The following is an 18,896-nucleotide window of genomic DNA, read 5'->3' on the forward strand; positions in this document are numbered from 1 at the left end:
GAGTGAACAAAAATACGAAGTATTTATTTCATAACTACTTAATCTGACGCTAGATTCCATGCGCTTGGGAAAATACTCGCCTTTTGTCTTTATTCAATACATCTTATTTTACTAAGCTTGTTGACCGTACTCTTTGTACACATGAAAACCGGCACCCAAGACCAAAAATGCCGACCCTTAGTATAAGTACATGTGACTTACCAATAACTTTCGGGATACCCTTCTTATTTACAAAATAAGTTTTTGATTCTATTTTCTTTGAGTCTGAAAGCCATTTAATAACTACTGGAGCAACTGTTTCTAAAAATGAACAGACTCGACTAATAATGTCATAGAGATGCTTCTTAAACAAATATTAAACCTATCTGTGACATGCGGGACAAACGGTTTTGTCCCGCATCAATATAATTATGTATATATTAGAATATGCCTGTTGATGTTGATGGCTGTTCCATTCGACATACATTGTTGTTCAGTTCGGCTCTATGTTTTTAGAGATGCTTGTTCGGCACACTTCGTTGTCTGTCCATCTCTCATATATATTTAAAAGGAATTGCCGTAGTCGGCAATCGTTTTAAAAAATAACGTCCACTTTTTTAAAATGCTTTGCATATAGAAACTTATTGCTAAGATCGCACAGTGGAAGATCGACTAAAAAAATTGTCATAAGTATAATATAATATTCATAATTAATTCGAATAAGAAATATATTGTAGATATGAAACTCGTAATAAAAAGCTAGTATTATTTTATATCAAAATAATACTATCTATCAAATTAGTATCAAAAAATTGTCAAATAAGTTTCTATTTTATAATTAATATTCTTATAATTAAATACCTATTATAAATTATCCCAAAAAAATAATACCTACTTCAGTAATTTCATAAATAAATAATAAATAAATAAATAAATCTTTATTGACTACGTATTTATACAATGTATAATTGTAGCAGGTCAGAGTAAATAACAAACAGATAAGAATTCATAAAAATACTAAAAGTTAGAAAAAAAACAATACACGGAGGCAAAGTGTGTTACATTAAATACATACAAGACAAACAACAATTTAAGAATTTTTGTACAAATAAATCAAATTAAATCTACCTGCTCTATAAACTCATCCACGCTATAAATTCCAGATTTCTCTAAAAATGTCTTAAGCTTATATTTAAATTTATTAAAACATAGAGTTTTTTAATTCCATTGGAAGACGGTTGTATAAATCAATGCGTAGAGAGTTTCTAGCTGATTTATCCAGTCTATAGAAATTGGTTCGTATTAGATTGGCAGATCTTGTTCCATAATTATGACAGTCAGAGTTAACTGTCAGATAAGATTTAGTTTTTATGAACTTCCAAAAGTTGATTTAATATATACAGAGCAGGCAGTGTAAGTATATTCAGTCTAATAAAGTGGGGCTTACATGTATCTCGATAGCCAACACCACATAATATTCTAATTAGCCTTTTTGCAACCGAAATATTTGAATAGAATTTGTCGAGTTCCCCACAAAGCCACTCCATAGGACATATGGGAATGAAACAAGGCATAGTACGAATTCAACAAAGACTCCTGGCAGATTAACGCTTTAAGTTTACGCATCAAGTATACCACCGACGAAAGTCTGCGTTTAAGATTTTCAATATGTGGTACCCAACTGAGTGTACTATCCAGTGTAATACCCAATAGTCTCTGCACTTTTTCATCAACCTACAAGACATTGAACTGTCATCCGCAAACGCTCGACACTTATTTGGTATAAGGTAATTAAAAAGGTCATTAATATAAATAATAAAGAGCAGTGGTCCCAGTACAGATCCCTGTGGCACACCACTCTCCATCAAACCTACTTCAGAAACCGCATTGCCAAAGTCCATGCACTGTCTACGCCCGTCGAGATATGACTTAAGCATTTGCAGTCCAACACCTCTAACACCATATCTGTACAACTTGTCAATCAGGATCGCATGCGATACACAGTCGAACGCCTTAGTGAGATCGCATAGCATTAGATTTACCAGCTCTCCCTTTTCAAAGCCCTCGACTATGTCCGACACAACACTACCAACAGCCTGAACCGCAGATCGCTCCTCCCGGAAGCCGAACTGTGAAAAGTCGAGAAAATCGTTTCTCTCGAAAAAATCCATTAATCTAACTTTAATAATTTTTTCAAATATTTTGCCAAAAACGGGAACAATCGATATGGGGCGATAGTCCGACACTGAATCCTCGTCTCCTTTTTTAAAAATTGGAACCACTCTAGATAATTTAAAAAGATTGGGAAAATTGCCCTTTTCAACACAAATGTTAAAAAGATGAACCATAGGTTGGATAATTTCATTTGAAATGCTTTTCAAAATATTGCTACTTATATCATAGATATCATATGAAGCCGAATCTTTCAGCGCATTAACAGCATTCCATATCTCTCGCCCGTCTATTGCCAAAAAAACAAAAGTGCTGTTGTTCATTAATATATTTCCAATCAATTCGTTCTGAATATTTTGATCAATGGACAATTCGCTTACAATTTTAGATGCTATTTCCAGAAAATACTCGTTGAATTCCCCAGCTTTTATATCAGAGTTGTTTCTCGATCTTGCCTGATGATTTCTCTCGAGGTTGATAATTTTCCAGGCACTTTTTGCTTTCGATTTTGATGAATTTACATAATTACTGTAGGCATTCTTTTTTGCGATAATGATAGACTTTTTATAATCTCCCCGCAGTAACCGGTAGTAGGCGCTATACTCTACACTATTTAATCCGTCAGCAATGCATTTTACAACTTGCATTTGCCTTCTTTTTTCTTTGAGCTCACTATTATACCAGCGAACAGGAGGATTATTATTCCTATTCCTAACCGTTTTCAAGGGTAAGTGTTTATTTATTAAAATTTGAACATTTATTACTAAAAATTTTGACAAAAACTCAATGTCATTCGAGTTAAAATAGTCTGCCCAGTCTAAATCTAACAATTCCCGCTTTATGCAACTCAAAGCCCTGGCTGTTAAACTTCTTACCTTAAAAATTTGAGGAGCCGGACTCACCTCTGCAATATTCAGATTTATGTATATACCATGATGGTCAGATAGACATGAATTCATTACTCCGGTAACAAAATCAGTAATATTATCGCTAATTAATATGTTGTCTATACATGACGCAGATATTTCGGTTATTCGTGTATTTTCAGAGATAGTGGGACTCATACCATTACAAGTTAAAATAGACATTAAGTCGCTCAAATTAGACGAACTACGCGAGAAGTCTATGTTAAGTCGCCCAGCACAATCAACTGCCTGTACCTACTTTGCGCATCGTGGAGAAACTCCCCAAAGACATTGAAGAATGTGCCAGTAAGACCCGAGGGTGATCTATAAGCAGTTATCACCAAAATCCTACCGTTACATATCTCTATGGCACACAACTCTGCCTCTATTTCTCTTCATATACTATTTAAATCTAGATTCTTATTTTTAAAACAATTTCTAACAAAAATACATACACCGCCGTGACACTTATCTTTTCTACAAAATGATGGGGCTAGTGTAAAGTTTTGTATCTTAATACTACTTAAAACATCCTGCTTGCACCAGTGCTCACTAAGACAACCAATATCGTACTTCTCATCATTCATTAATATGGAAAGTTCATCAGATTTGTTGGTTGTCTGTATGTTTATATGGAATATTTTCAGGTTGTAGGATGTTGTTCCTATCCTATGGTTTTCGATATTTTCCTGAGGTGAAAAAACTTACTGATCTTCGTTCCTGGAGGCCACAAGGTTGGATCAGTTATATTTTCAGAATGACTGTCATTCACACCTATTTTAAATGATGAATATTCATCAGCCCGTCTGGATTGTAATTTTTCACATGGTACTTCGGGGATTAAGCTAATTAGATAGTTGTTAATATCTGTTTCTGTACATGCTGGGTCCAGTCTATAGATATGGTAATACGTTAGGCTACGTACCGCCTTAATTGTAAAATTTGTCCCTGTTCCAGTAATCGCCTTATGATGACGACGCCGTTTATTGGTAACAGTTCTCCAGTTAGTCTCCTCCCTTCCTGGTGGGTTGACCAGCACACCCATGATGCTACGTGACTCCGCCTCAGAAATAGCACTGGCCAGTTGCTGTCTAGTCACTACTTGACCAGTTGGTACTCTATTATTGCTGGCGTTCAACTTCTCGCAGCTCAGTGACGATGTACTCGTAGTACCCTGTTGCTGTAGAACCGGTACCCCCGATGTAGGCGCTGCAGCCTGTTCGAGTTGCTGAGCGCTTCGCCGCACGATCAGAGGATCCCAGTCTAGTAGAGGTGGTGGGGCCGTTATTATTTTGCTTTCTGGGTTCGATCGACCGATTAACCTCACTTTTATGATTAGATTTCATTAACGAAATTATCGTATTCAATTGTTCTATTTGCGTTCCCAACTCGGAAGTTAGTCTTTTATGTGATTCTACTTCTACTCTAGCTACCCTAAGATCACATCTTACCAGTATGCATGAAGTTTCCATACATTCGTCATTTTCTCCAACGACTGTCCTGTTCAGATGGTCAGTGTCCTCTGCACGGCCTTTCAGAAAATTTAGTGTAGCTTCTCCAAGGCATACAGTACTATCTGGCATCCTCCTTAACACTATATAATTTATAAGATCCTGTTTCGTCAACTTTCTCAGATCACTTTCAATATTCACGTTTACACCGGGTGCCATCTTGAACTACATTCGATACTACATATATTTGATAAGGTATTGATATTATAGTTTGTATTAATTGGCACCTATATTCTGTGACTATTTTATGTTTTATCACTTTCACTTTACAGACATTCTCTATAGCATCGTTAAAATCAATTTTCTTTGAAACTCTTCTTTCAATTGATAAAATAAATAGATGGCACTCTCCTGATTCGTCGTAAATCTAAGATAATTTTTTATTAACATTAAACTTCTCTCACATGATGAGATTGAGACACAAATGGTTAAAAAATATTGCACTATAATTGATAAGCAAGGCAATGATTCACTAAAGTCGCATGTAATTATAAATTGAAATATTTCTCGGGCAGTTCATTTAGCAGCAACGTCCACACTGGCATGAGCTAAATCTAGATGCCTACGATAGCGTTTTATTTCTTGAACTACTTTTTCGTTAGCAAATTCGTCACACATGTTAATTAAATTGTCCAATGCAACATCCAGAGCGTTATCGGAAGATTCAAGCTTAAAAAAAAGCCTGAACTAAATTTGTCTAAACATTGAAACATTGACCTACGAACTTCTTCTTGAAGTGATAGTCCTGTATCATGAGCTAGCTCACCGGGTATTGTTTTTTACTCTTCTTTTCCGTTAATATTAATGTCCATATCATTACATTTTTGGTACTAAATTTAACAGAATTGTCTGTAATAGTTTTCCTGCCCATAACTAAAATTTGTTCAAGAAGTTTAGTTTTGCACGTCCTTTGCTTAAAATCATTTTTGGTAACTGTAAATACTGTTGGGCTAAATTTACTTCTTGCAGTATTGTATGCCAAAATTTGCCGAAAATTCCAAACGATTAAATCGCAAATAGCTGATAGGAGCAAGCTTGCTGATGATCTAGTATCAAAGTTTGCTTTGGCTGGATCTTGCATATGTTCCAAAGAACTTAGAACATTACTTATTTCCATATTTGCCTTCAGTTGTCCAGCTCCGACTCCATTTTCACTAAAAAAAAAACGATAAGGCTACGTTCCAGTTAGAATATAATCATTTTATCATTACTGCTAGCACTTGTTTAGCTACTGCTCCTCAACGCCCGAACTGACCAAGATCTTCAATCCCCTGGTATGAACTACACCTAGATGCCTACCATAGCGTTTTATTTCTTGAAATACTTTTTCGTTAGCAAATTCGTCATACATGTTAATTAAATTGTCCAATGCAACAACCAGAGCGTTATCGTAAGTTTCAAGCCTAAACTTCGGTTCAACAGTTTGAAATATTTTGTTAATCTCCTTCATGGCCATGTACCGTTGCGATAGTTCTAATATAAATTTGTCTAAACATTGAAACATTGACCTACGAACTTCTTCTTGAAGTGATAGTCCAGTATCATGAGCTAGCTCACCGGGTATTGTTTTTTACTTTTCTTCTTCTTCGTCCGTCAATATTAATATCCGTATCATTACATTTTTGGTGGTAAACGTAACAGAATTGTCTATAATAATTATCCTTTCCATATCTAAAATTGTTCAAGGACTTTAGTTTTGCAAGTCCTTTGCCCAAAGTTATTTTTGGTGACTGTAAATACTGTTGGGCTAAATTTACTTCTTGCAGTATTGTATGCCAAAATTTTCCATAAAGTCCAAAAGGTAAAATCACAAATAGCTAGAAGGAGCAAGCTTGTTGATGATCTAGTAGCAAAGTTTGCTTTGGCTGGATCTTGCATATCTTCCAAAGTACTTACAATTGTTTCCACATTTTCTATTACGACTTTAGCTGATTTGTAAGGGGCACTCTAGCGAGTACCAAATAACCATTTTAAAGTTTTTCCTGTGTTTTGTAATACGAAGTCCAATCTATATGTAGAGAAAGAGAAGAATGAATATAACTTCTCTATAGTACCAAACCAGAATGAAGACACCAAAGATTTAAGCAGTGATTAGCCCAAGGACTGAACAGATATTTAGGATTGACCAATTCCATAATACGCTGCTTCTTTGGTGGAGTGTTAAAATCAGTTGATGTTTGATATCGAACTTCAGAATGTCCTTCCATATTATATTGTCGAAACATGGGTGACGAAGATTGTTGTTCATTTCGGCTGTATGTTTTTCGAGATTCTTGTTCAGCAAATTTACATTTGGCTCAGTTGGGTTGGCCCTATTTTTGAACTATAAATATAAAAAATTCACAGTCCTTTACACAGATGCAACCGGGGGGGCATTGAAAATGATGAATAAAAACGTAAAACTATGATTAGTGTTAATATGAGTGTATTACATACATATGTTTAAATAACGAACTTAACAAAAAACAACAAATTTAAAGATTCACTGAAAAAGTAGTAATGTTAACATTAAATAAAACATTATCAATAATAATTATGCGATCGCACCTATCTGTAAAACAAGCAAACAAAAAAACAAAATAACATACAAAACATCAGGTTAACATGATGACAGATCATGATCGATGACAGATAAAGAATTCTTACGGAAAGTTACACTTTACGATATAATTTTTTAACTGTTAAAGGCAAACCCCATTTAAACACAAAACTTTTTAATACCTACTACTGTATCTAAAAGACTTTTTTAAATTACTAAATTCTTAGCCACGCTTCTGTTTTTCTTGGCTGTTGTGCGTCACGTCACAGATTAACAGGCCCACGTTTGCACCACAAGGCGATACCACTAGGTAGACCGGTCGTAGAAATTTATGTTATACAACTTGTAGTCAATCTACACAAATATTATCAAAAGCTTTTTTTTTTTAAAATGTGTTCAGATTTTGTAAAAAGTATAAGTCAAAATCGCAAAACTTAAAATTGATACGAGTTTCTTAGTTTTTAACTAATATAGTGGCGAATTACAAAAATTTCTTTTCAATGAAAATTAATCAGTTAAATAAAATAATTTAATAAATTACTAGCTTTTTCCCGCGACTACGTTCGCGTTACACCTCGAATCGTTCATGCATTGATTTAAATGATTTTTTACTTCTTTGTAGAGAGCTAGTGATATTTTTTTATTTTTCATCTTTCTTTTATTTATTAAGAGCACTAATACTCTCTTTATAGGTTATTTTTTATTCTTTGAAGGATAATTGAGGAAGATATATTTCGTTATGATGTCACTAAATAATAAATATATGTATTGTTGTATAAAATTTTATACTGTCTGGTTTATAATGTTATAGTATTGCATTTTCGTACAGCAAACTTTCATTCCCTATTGTGTACTCCCTAAGTGTATAAATTTCATAAATTCGCTTTATCTTTGTGCCAATTTTTATGTGTATAATCCAGGTCACCAAGTTTTATATAAATTTTTACTAACTTTACCCATTTGGTTGATGAATTTCAAAAATGTCTTCTAATTCTTTTTGTAGGATTTCATTCTTCTAGACCAAACAGTAAGGAATTTTCATACAACAAACTGTTCCGACATAATTTTACTCTCTAAGAGGCTGAATTTCCTAAAATCTCTTTGTGTAGCTAATTCGCTAATGTCGTTTAAACGAACCTTTGTGCTAATATTTATGTATCTAAAGCTGGCGGCATGAACTCACTTTAAAATATCTAAAAACGTAATATATAATCTAACTGACACACCACTGACAATGACAAATAATTTATTTCTGGAGGTATTGTGTGTAGGTGTTTTTCAGGTATGTTTTAGTATTTAGTCGTTTTACACAAAGAAATAGCCATTAAGCACTATAAAAATACTTCATAACAAATCTACACATTTAAAAAAAGAATCATCAAGATTGGTGAAGCGGTTTCGGCGGGATGGATGCAACAAAAAAACCCTTTGAGCTTTTATATATTATGTATGGATTAATTATTTTTCCAACATATTTTACTTTGCAAATATTTATAAATATTCAGACTCACCAATATCGTAGTCCACCGTGTCCAGCCTGTTTAGCCAAACGTAGGCCGATTCCTCTTCGGCGGCGCGCGGCGTCGTGACCCTGGCCGATGGAAGAGTCTTGAAGATGCTCATCCGCGCATAGGAACAAGTTGATTGCGTAGCGTGTTACGTATTAATCGATTATGAATCTTTCTATCTCATGTATAACATGTTACGCAAGTTTATTATTATAATCTCGATTTTAATAAATAAATATGTGAAATGCCACCTGAATATCTTCCGCCATGACATGTTTTTACTTTTTTGTTATGGTAAATTGATTTGTATAAACTTTATTCAATAACGTATATTTTCCTCCATTTGTGATTTTTTAATTTTAAGCGAAAATTAAGTATATCATTTTAGGAAAAAGAGACACTGTAATATTTAAAAGAATAAGAAGAAATTAGTCTTATTTTGAAAGAAAAATATAGAAACAACTCTTTCTATAGAAAAAAGTCTTTATACTAACCAGAATTCGGTGACATATACGCGGTCTCACCGGAAACATTACTTATTACTTCACATAACTTGAAGAATATCTACTTTTAATAATGAACACTTCAGAAATACACCAGTAAAAACATTTAGGTATTATTTGAGATTAAAACTCGAATAAAATTATAAATATTAGTTAACTATGTTGTTATAGCTTTTATAGGCCTGTTTAACGACTTAATAAGTTACCTAGCGAAAAAATCTGTGCGCGTACCTACCACTATTGTTACAGGTTAATTTTTTAAGGAAATATGTTACACAAATTAAAAACGCTAAAATTTTAATGGTATTACTTGTGCATTATTGGCCTTATAATGCAATTAGTTGGAATTATATCTTCTTTAAATATAATTAGACTTTTTAACGACTTTTAAGTTACCTAGGAAAAAATCTGTGCACGTACCTACCACTATTGTTATAGGTTAATTCGTTAAACAAATGTGTTACATATTATTCGTGGTATTAGTAGTATTATATTGGAATCAGCTTGGCATTAGTGGGGCATTATATGAGAAATTTTGGTATTTAATTTGTATTTTTGGCATTACTTTGGCATTAGTATACAGACATTTGTCAGCAGTTTACTCCTTGTAGATAATCAAAAAGTTTTTAGATAAAATTTGCTTTTTATGTCAGATCATTTCTATGAAAAATTACATTAGATTTTTATTAAAGACGCTGGGTAATTAAAACATTGACTAATAAAGCTTGTCCACTTTAAATAAGGGGTCACAAAATATCCTCCTTGGAGTGTTTGGGTTAAAGGGTGTATAATAAATTAATCCTTGTTTTATAATAAAAACCATAAAACATTTATTTGTGAGCAAAATAATGCAACGGTTGGATATCTCTCCTTTATAATTAGGTGACTAAAAATATACTAAAATAATTAGAAAAAAAATCTTGTAATTATTTAGTAATTACGTCAATATTAATTAATTGACTTTCTAGTCTATTTTATTTTATGTACAAATATATTATTAAATCTTAATCTAAGCATTAAGTAATAAAACACTTTGTGCCCTCTTATATCGTAAGAGGTTACGAAATATACTCCTGGTTACACTCCTTACAGAAAACAGTGTAAGGGGTGCAAATAAATTGTATAATCACTGCTTTTTATAATAAAAACTATAAAACATTTCTTATTTGTGAGATTAAAAAAACAAAACAATGCATTGGTTAAAATAAGTACATTCAATACATGTGTTGTGTTAGACCTTTATATGCCCAGTATATTTTTGTTTAACAAACCAATCAGGAAAAAATCCAAAACCTACCGTTATAGGAGGTTTAAGATGATTAAACTTATATAATGACAACTACTTATCGGATAACAAATTAATTACTACTGTCAGCTACTGTCTAGGTAGAATATACCTAGAGTACCTACACCTACCTATGATGTAGGTAGATTAAAGTTTATTTTGACTTTACGTCTCACTTCGGTGTCACAAGCTGAATTTTTCAGGGATGGAAGTACAGTACATGATATGGGGACCCTTATTCCGAAAGTAGTACAAAATTAGACCGGGTAAAAGGGCACTATCATCAAAAATCGATATATTAATACCACCGTATAGAGAAAACAAATATTATTTTTTGATCCAGTACACAATAAAGTCTTCGTAGGGAGTAATTTTTTATAATTATTTACAAAAAAACATTTCCATTAGCGCTTATGACCAAAAAAAAACTTTAAACATGATTGAAATATAAATATTTCAATCATGCGAAAATTTGGTTTAAAAATAGACTTTTTTTAATATAACTTTCATTTAACGAAAAACGAAGGCCTAAATGAAAAATAGAAACAATTTAAAAGTTTCGCTTATGTCTTGACAAGGTACCAAAGCAAACCCCATATTTTTTACTTTTAAACTAATAAAGATATATCAATAAACAATTAGCGATGTAATGGTTTTTGCGCGCGCTGGCCGACTGCCGCCGCTGCGCCGAGATTTTTTATACCCTTGTATATATGACGTCATGGTGTGGCAAATGTAGCATTTTAATTCGATTTGGGCTCCCTTATATAGGATAACAGAAACATTTTCAATGTTAAAATTACTATTCTTACTCGTTCTTAACTGGAAAGTATGGAAAATAGTAAAACTAGCTTTCAGTTGTCCAGCCTCGGCACTATTTTTACTTTCCAGTCAGAATATAATAATCTTATCATTACTGCAAGCACTTGTTTAGCTACTGTTCCTCAACGTCCGAACTGACCAAGATCTTCAAAACCCTCAATAAAATCTTTATTATTAGAGAATTCTTAACATTTTTTTATTGCCATTTCATAAAAATTTAATGTTCATTCTGTTGATTTTTCGTCATGGCCTCTAGTTTTATCTTTAACAAATTAAAAATATATTTATAGTGTTCAGGATTGTGCCTGTACCTCTTAACCCACGTTGATATGGTTGCCGGAAGTGGCAATACTTATACAACCTTTTGATCTCATAAAAAAGTAAGAGCAACCTTTTTTTCTTCTACTTCTTACAGGCTGTTTTTTTCTTGTGGTACATCTGCATTGTTACCATTGCTCTACTAAATTGTGACAATTGTTTAAGTGGTTTAGGGTTCATTAAAGAAGAATTTGTTCTTAAGCTCAACTCAGTTGTTTTTTAGTGTAAACTTTTTCGTCACAAAGCTAGTTTACTAAGGGTATATGCTGATGATTCTTTATCAATTGTTGCCCTATTTACAATTTGTCTGTTCACTGTTCTTATATAGTTTCCATAATATCGATACTTTACTTTGAAAACCTTGGAAGCTCAATTTTTGGCAAAAGTTATATTCAAAGTCTATTGGATTGTAAAACAAAATCGAATTATTTTGATTACTGCGCTCTCTGTAGGCATTTTTTCTCACAATTAACAAGAGTACAGCTCACTGGAAAAAGCTTTATTTTTCTCCTGTGAAAGCAGGTTTTGCGTACTTAAGAGGTTTTCAAAGTAAGGTATCGATATGCTGCATCTTCTTTGATGAAGTGTTAAAATCAGTTGGTGTTAGATTTCTAACTTCAGAATGGAATATGCCTGTTGATGTCGATGGCTGTTCTTTCGACGTACATTGTTGTTCTGTTTAGCTGTATGTTTTTAGAGATGCTTGTTCGGCACACTTCGTTGTGTGTTCATCTCTCATATATATTTAAAAGGAATTGCCGTAGTCGTTTTAAAAACTAACTTCCTCTTTTTTTAAATGCTTTGCACACAGAAACTTATTGCTAAGATCGCACAGTGGAAGATCGACTAAAAAAAATTGTCACTCCATAAGTTTCGAATAAGAAATCTATTGTAGATATGAAACTCGTAATACAAAGCTAGTATTATTTTATATCTAAATAATACTAGCTATCAAACTAGTATAAAAAAATAAAGTTTTTATTGTCAAATAAGTTTCTATTTTATAATTAATATTCTTATAATTAAATACCTATTATAAATTATCCCAAAAAAATAATACTTAAGTAATTAAGTAATTTCATATATTTTATAAGATATTGACTATTGATATTATAGTTTGTGTTAATTGACACCTATATTCTGTGACTATTTTATGTTTTCTCGCTTTCACTTTACAGACATTCTCTATATCATCATTAGAATTAATTTTCTTTGAAACTCTTGTTTCAATTGATAAAATAAATAGATCGGCAAAATTGAAGATAACTTTTTATTAACTTTAAACTTCTCTCACATGATGAGATTGAGACACAAATAGTTAAAAAATATTGCACTATAAGTGATAAACAAGGCAATGATTCACTAAAGTCGCATGTAATTATAAATTGAAATATTTCTTGGGCAGTCCATTTTTTCAACAATGTCCACACTGGTATGAGCTGCACCTAGATGCCTACTATAGCGTTTTATTTCTTGAAATTTTTTTTTAAAATTTAGAATGAGTGGGAGGGGGGTTAATCACTTCGACCTTACAGATCCATTGTGTCCCCCTTTCTTGAATCATAACTCATCATACAGTCCCAGGGCTTTGACAAAAGCCAGTATCTGGGACGGTTTTATAGAGGGTAGTTCTCCATCTCCAATATCAGTCGTACCAAAATTCATGGCACGAATGGTTGTCGTCTCGGCACTCAGTGATGAGGTGTACTGGTGTTTCACCATCTTCCCCACAGAATCTGCATTCGCCGTTTCTTCTTAGTTTCAATCTACTGAGGTGTTCATTGAGGAGACAGTGTCCTGTTAAAACCCCCGTGACAATCCGAAGATTGTTCTTACTCAGACCCAGGAAGATCTGTGATTTTTCTTGATCATAAGCCCTCAGAAACTTCTTCGAGTGTCCTAGACCATTGCAAGATTTCCATTCCAGGTTGCGGATGGAATCTTCCAAGTTCTTGAGTTCCGCCTTGAGTTGGTTACCACTTGGAAAGCAGAACGGTTCTGGTCCAGTTAGTGGAGTGTTCGCTCCTTTCCTAGCTAGATTATTTGCTTTTTCATTGCCTTCTATCCCTTGGTGAGCAGGCACCCAGTGCAGGAGGACTTTGTTTTCTTTGGCTAATTTATTCAGCTTCTCTATGCATTCTTTGACCAATTTCGAATTGATTGATACTGAGTTGATCGCCTTTAATGCTGCTTGACTATCAGATAAGATGCTATTTCTTGTTTCCGATAGTTCCTATCTAAGATAAGTTGTACGCATCTCTCGATAGCGTAGATTTCTGCCTGTAGGATACTAGGGTAAGTGCCCATTGGTTCGGAGTAATTAGCTCTCGGCCCAATCACTCCGATCCCTGTTCCCGTATTGGTTTTGGAAGCATCAGTATACCAAGTTATGGTATGATCTTTTAACTGCTGGGCAAGCGTTTCGCTCTTCCAATCCTTCTTATTGCTCAATACTACATTGACATGTTTGTCAAAGTTGTACGTTCTTGGCATATCGTCCACTGGGAGTTGCATGAGTTGTATTTCCTTTTTGAGGGTGTTCCAAGCCCCTGATCTGACAATTCTCCCAGTACTAATTCCGTTAGTGACCATTCTAATCATTGTCGCATTGGCATATCTACCAATGACAATGTGCAGTGGTGTTAGATCTAGAATGACCTCCATTGCTGCTATTGGACAGGTTCTCATGGCTCCTGTGATGCACACACATGCTAGTCTCTGGACTTTGCATAGGTTTAGCCTTGCCGTCCGTTGCTCTAGTTTTGTGTACCAGGCAACTGCTCCATAAGTAATCATGGGTCTTACTATCATGGTATACATCCAGCGCAAAATGTTAGGGGAGCAGCCCCATCTATTTCCGGCCAGTCTTCTGCATATCATGAGAGCCTTTTGATGAGAATTTTGAAATACTTTTTCGTTAGCAAATTCGTCATACACGTTAATTAAATTGTCCAATGCAACATCCAGAGCGTTATCGGAAGATTCAAGCCTAAACTTCGGTTCAACAATTTGGAATATTTTGTTAATTTCCTTCATGGCCGTGTTCCGTTGCGATAGTTCTAATATAAATTTGTCTAAACATTCAAACATTGACCTACGAACTTCTTAAAGTGATAATCCAGTATCATGAGCTAGTTCACCGGGCATTTTTTTTTAATCCACTTCTTCCTCGTCCGTCAATATTAATGTCCATATCATTACATTTTTGGTACTAAACATAACAGAATTGTCTATAGTTATCCTTTCCATTACTAAAATTGTTCAAGTAGTTTAGTTTTGCAAGTCCTTTGCCCAAAGTCATTTTTGGCGACTGTAAATACTGTTGGGCTAAATTTACTTCTTGCAGTATTGTGTGCCAAAATTTTCCAAAAAGTCCAAAAGGTAAAATCACAAATAGCTAGAAGGAGCAAGCTGGCTGATGATCTAGTAGCAAAGTTTAATTTGGCTGGATCTTGCATATCTTCCAAAGTACTTACAATTGTTTCCACATTTTCTATTACGACTTTAGCTGAATTGTAATGAGATCTGGATCCTTAGGTAGTTCCTCATTTCTGTCAGAAAAACTCTTCTTACCTTCTGACGACGAAGTATTATGAAGAGAATATTCTCCGTCATCAGACGAAGTGCTGGAGTTCCGCTGCTTACGTTTGCTTCGGCACAAGCCACTTGGACCAGGCTGAGTTCGGTGGTGTATAGCCTTATTAGCTTGGTCGTTAAAATTGGTTTTATTTTCTTGGTCGGGTATTTTCTGAGTAGTAGTACTTTTCTTGCATTCTACTATGGTCTATCACGATTTTCAACTGTTCGTCTAGCTGATATATCCGATGAAGTAAATGCTGTATCAGGTATGATATTGGGATCATAAGGGTAGATACCTGTTGCACGGAATCCAGCAATTATATTATTGGGGCTCGCTGCTTTTGGCCATACTTTACTAAACATCAACCCAAAACTAGTTTTGTTTATAGTGTGATTGGGTTTGTTTGTCCAGAAAAGTAGCACTTCGTCATCCCAGTAAGATTCAAAAGCTGCGAACACTGATTTGTCCATGGGTAGTATTGCTAGGTAGGCAAAATAAAATAATATCTTTTTTTTTCAGCAGCATCTACAATAGTCTCATCTAGATGTGATGAAGCTCCATCGAAGATAAGAAGTACTTTTTCAGTAGGCTTGAATATGGAAAAATTGTCTATCCATTTTACAAATGTCTCAGTCGTCATGCTCCCTTTTGCAGTCATTTCAATGACGGAACCAGGCGCCAAATGCAGAGACCATTCGGGTTTTTTCTGATTCCCATGATTAATATCATGGGCGGAATTGCTTCCCCCAAGGCGTTACCGCATGCAACTATCGTCACATTCTCAGTGTGTTCCTCTGCTATCATGTGTACTCGTTTAGAGCCCTTTTTGCCAAAACCACTTGCTGTTTGTGTAAATTAAGTTGACAGCCCTTTTCATCCATGTTGAATATACATTGAGGGTTGTTAATAACCCCTGATTCGGTCATCACATCTCTGAGTTTTTGAAAATAATCATTGACAATAAATCTGTTAAGTTTGGCTGCTCGAGCGGCATTCATGTGCTGTGCTTTCCGTCTACTAATATCTGGATGGCGTTTTAAAAATAATCTTACCCATTTTCTGCCAGCCATAGTTCGACCTCTATCAAATTTATGCGGAATTACCATTTTTTCAGTATATGCAAAGACAGACCGTCTAAGACTCTTGAAGGTTACAGGCATGCCGATGTCAGCCAACCTAATGATTCTATCCCTAAGATCATTTTCTTGGTCCAAAGTTAACGTGCTAGTGCGGCCGATTTCTTTTACAGTACTTCCAGAAGTTATATGATTTCGTAAAGTTCTTCTTGAAATTCCAAACTGAGCACTTGCCGTCCTTACCGCCATCCCATTTCGAACTGCTAGCTTCTTCCAGACGTTCCTCGGTCCACAAAGCCCTCTTTATTGGCATTTTGATTTATCTTAAAAAAAGGAGACGTAAATTTAATAATTAAATTTATGTCTCTTTTTTAATTACAGATCTACTGTGTTTTCACAGTAGACATTCAATAGGACCTTGTTAGAACCAAGTAGTTCCTAGGTTATGTTTTTTTTTTATTTTCATTTATAATTAAATTTGTAAAAAAATCTATTAATTCTATCTAAATCTACATACGTAAAGGCTCAGATCTAGATAATACACCTTCCTTTTTTTATCCACTGGCACAATATATTAGAACACAAAACTCCGGCGATTTAAGAACAGCGTGATCTAAATAAAATAGGTTAAAATGTACGTTAACCGACGTTGCTGCAGGCCATGTATTGGTGGTGGCCTACACTAGTGGGTTCATATTCTTTATCATTATGTGTGAAATTTAGCTAATTATGCTGTGCCGAACTTACAATGTGGCGTGGGCCTTTTTAGGACCTTAGCACCTACCTTAATACTTACGCTTGGTTGAGTGTTTATTATTGTCGTCGGAGTGAGCCCGTCACTTAGAAATGAATCCAGGGCATCGTAGGCAAACCATATTGGTTTGTATATTTTATTTTCTCCAGCACCTGATCGGGAGGAATCTTTAACCATCTTTCTGTATTTCCTGTAACTTACAAAAAGAGATTCTTTTTCTTTTTGAGTTCTGATACCGGTTTGTCAATTAACTCTCCAACTCTATTCCAAGCGTCGTGATTTAGACTCTTATCTTTGTAATTTCTGGGTTTTGTGTCCCACAAAATGGAACCGACACCGACACTGAACGAAGAACACGCGAGACCGAGAACGATACTGCGAGAAAAATCACATTTACGCTTCGCGGGCGTTCTCGGGGCTTCTCGCCGCGAGTGTGTAGGCCCTATTTCGCTATAGAGAAATATAAAATCTATTGTGTCCCTCTTTTAGTTTCTCTATGGCTCTCGCCTCCTTTGACTCGTGCTGGAGACCGCCTCTAGACCGAGTGCTCTCACGACGAGGCGAGAGCCCCGAGGCAAGAACCCCATATACACGCTCGCCTTGTCTCGCCTCGGGTTCTTTCGGCGAGCGTGTACTTGGTACAAAACGTTCAGAGTGCGAGGCGAGAGGGCCCGGGAGGAGGCGAGAGCCCCAAATACACACTCACCTCGGGTCGCCTCGGCGAGTGTGTACTTGCAGCAGTAGAGTGTTCCATTTCGTTGATACATTTTTTTGTGGTAATAATGAGGTAAGTTAATATATCAATTTTTTAAAAATTTTGAGAGCTGTATATCGCAACTGTTACCGCGAAGACTCGGCAGACGAGCGACGAGCTGTTTTATAGTAGATAATGCTACGCTATTGCAATTCCAGTATCAAACCTCTGGTAACTTAAAAGTACATTTTACTCCCAGCTCTAGGACTATAAGTTTTTTGATATGCTCCTTCTCTAATCTTTATATGTAAAGACTAAAGGCGGCTACAGAGGTTCATGCATACTTGACAAGTGTACTTGTGCAAACGTACTTGTTTGCATTGTACATACGTACAAGTTTGCATTGACTCCACACAATACCAGCGTGCTTGAATAGTTTTAGTCTGGTTTTGTAGGTAAAAATGGACGAAGAAGACGCGCTAGCTCTTGCGATGTTCGTTATTCTGCTTAAACAAAAAGAAAAAAAGAAAACCCGTCGATTTTGATGCAAAAACTGCCTTCTAAAAAAGAATATTTATTCGCATACTAATATTTTAAACGAATTGAAGTTTTACCCTGCTAAATATTTGTTCTTAAACTGTTTAATTTTTTTACAATGAAATCGCGGTTTGCAGTTTTATCAATTTCTTGCAATTTTTTAATTAAACTTTTACATGCAGCCTCTCTTTTGTTTTTATTATGATAGTCCTTTGATTTTACTTGCCATAAACAAAGATATTCTCTATAAATACTAATGAACTCCACCAATACCTCCCGAATACTTTTTCATGTTCACTAGCCATTTTTATCTATCTTCTAGTAACAAACAAATAAGAACCAAGCAATAAACCTACTAGAATCAACTTCAGGCTTGCGCAAGTTTGATACACACGTTCATGCATACATGCGCAAATCAGTGGGGCATGAAGAAAATTCGTACAAGTCTATGTCACTTGCACAAGTCGAAATACTTGTACAGGGTGGGTCAAATTCGACGCTTTTAAATGGAAACACCCTTTTCTATAGGAGATAGACGAAAACTAATATCAGTGTCTGGAGCTCAATTTTCATCAAAAACATGATGGTGAAAATCGCACATCGATATCTGTTACCCTTTCGGAGTCACGGGGTGTTTTTCAAAAATGTGCATTTTTAACAAATTGCTGTAACTTTTTTGCTATGAAAAATTTTGTATTTCTATGAAAACATTT

The sequence above is a fragment of the Sitophilus oryzae genome, unplaced genomic scaffold (genome assembly GCF_002938485.1).
Source record: "Sitophilus oryzae breed Bouriz unplaced genomic scaffold, Soryzae_2.0 scaffold_1500_pilon_pilon, whole genome shotgun sequence".
NCBI classification, from domain to species: Eukaryota; Metazoa; Arthropoda; class Insecta; order Coleoptera; family Curculionidae; genus Sitophilus; species Sitophilus oryzae.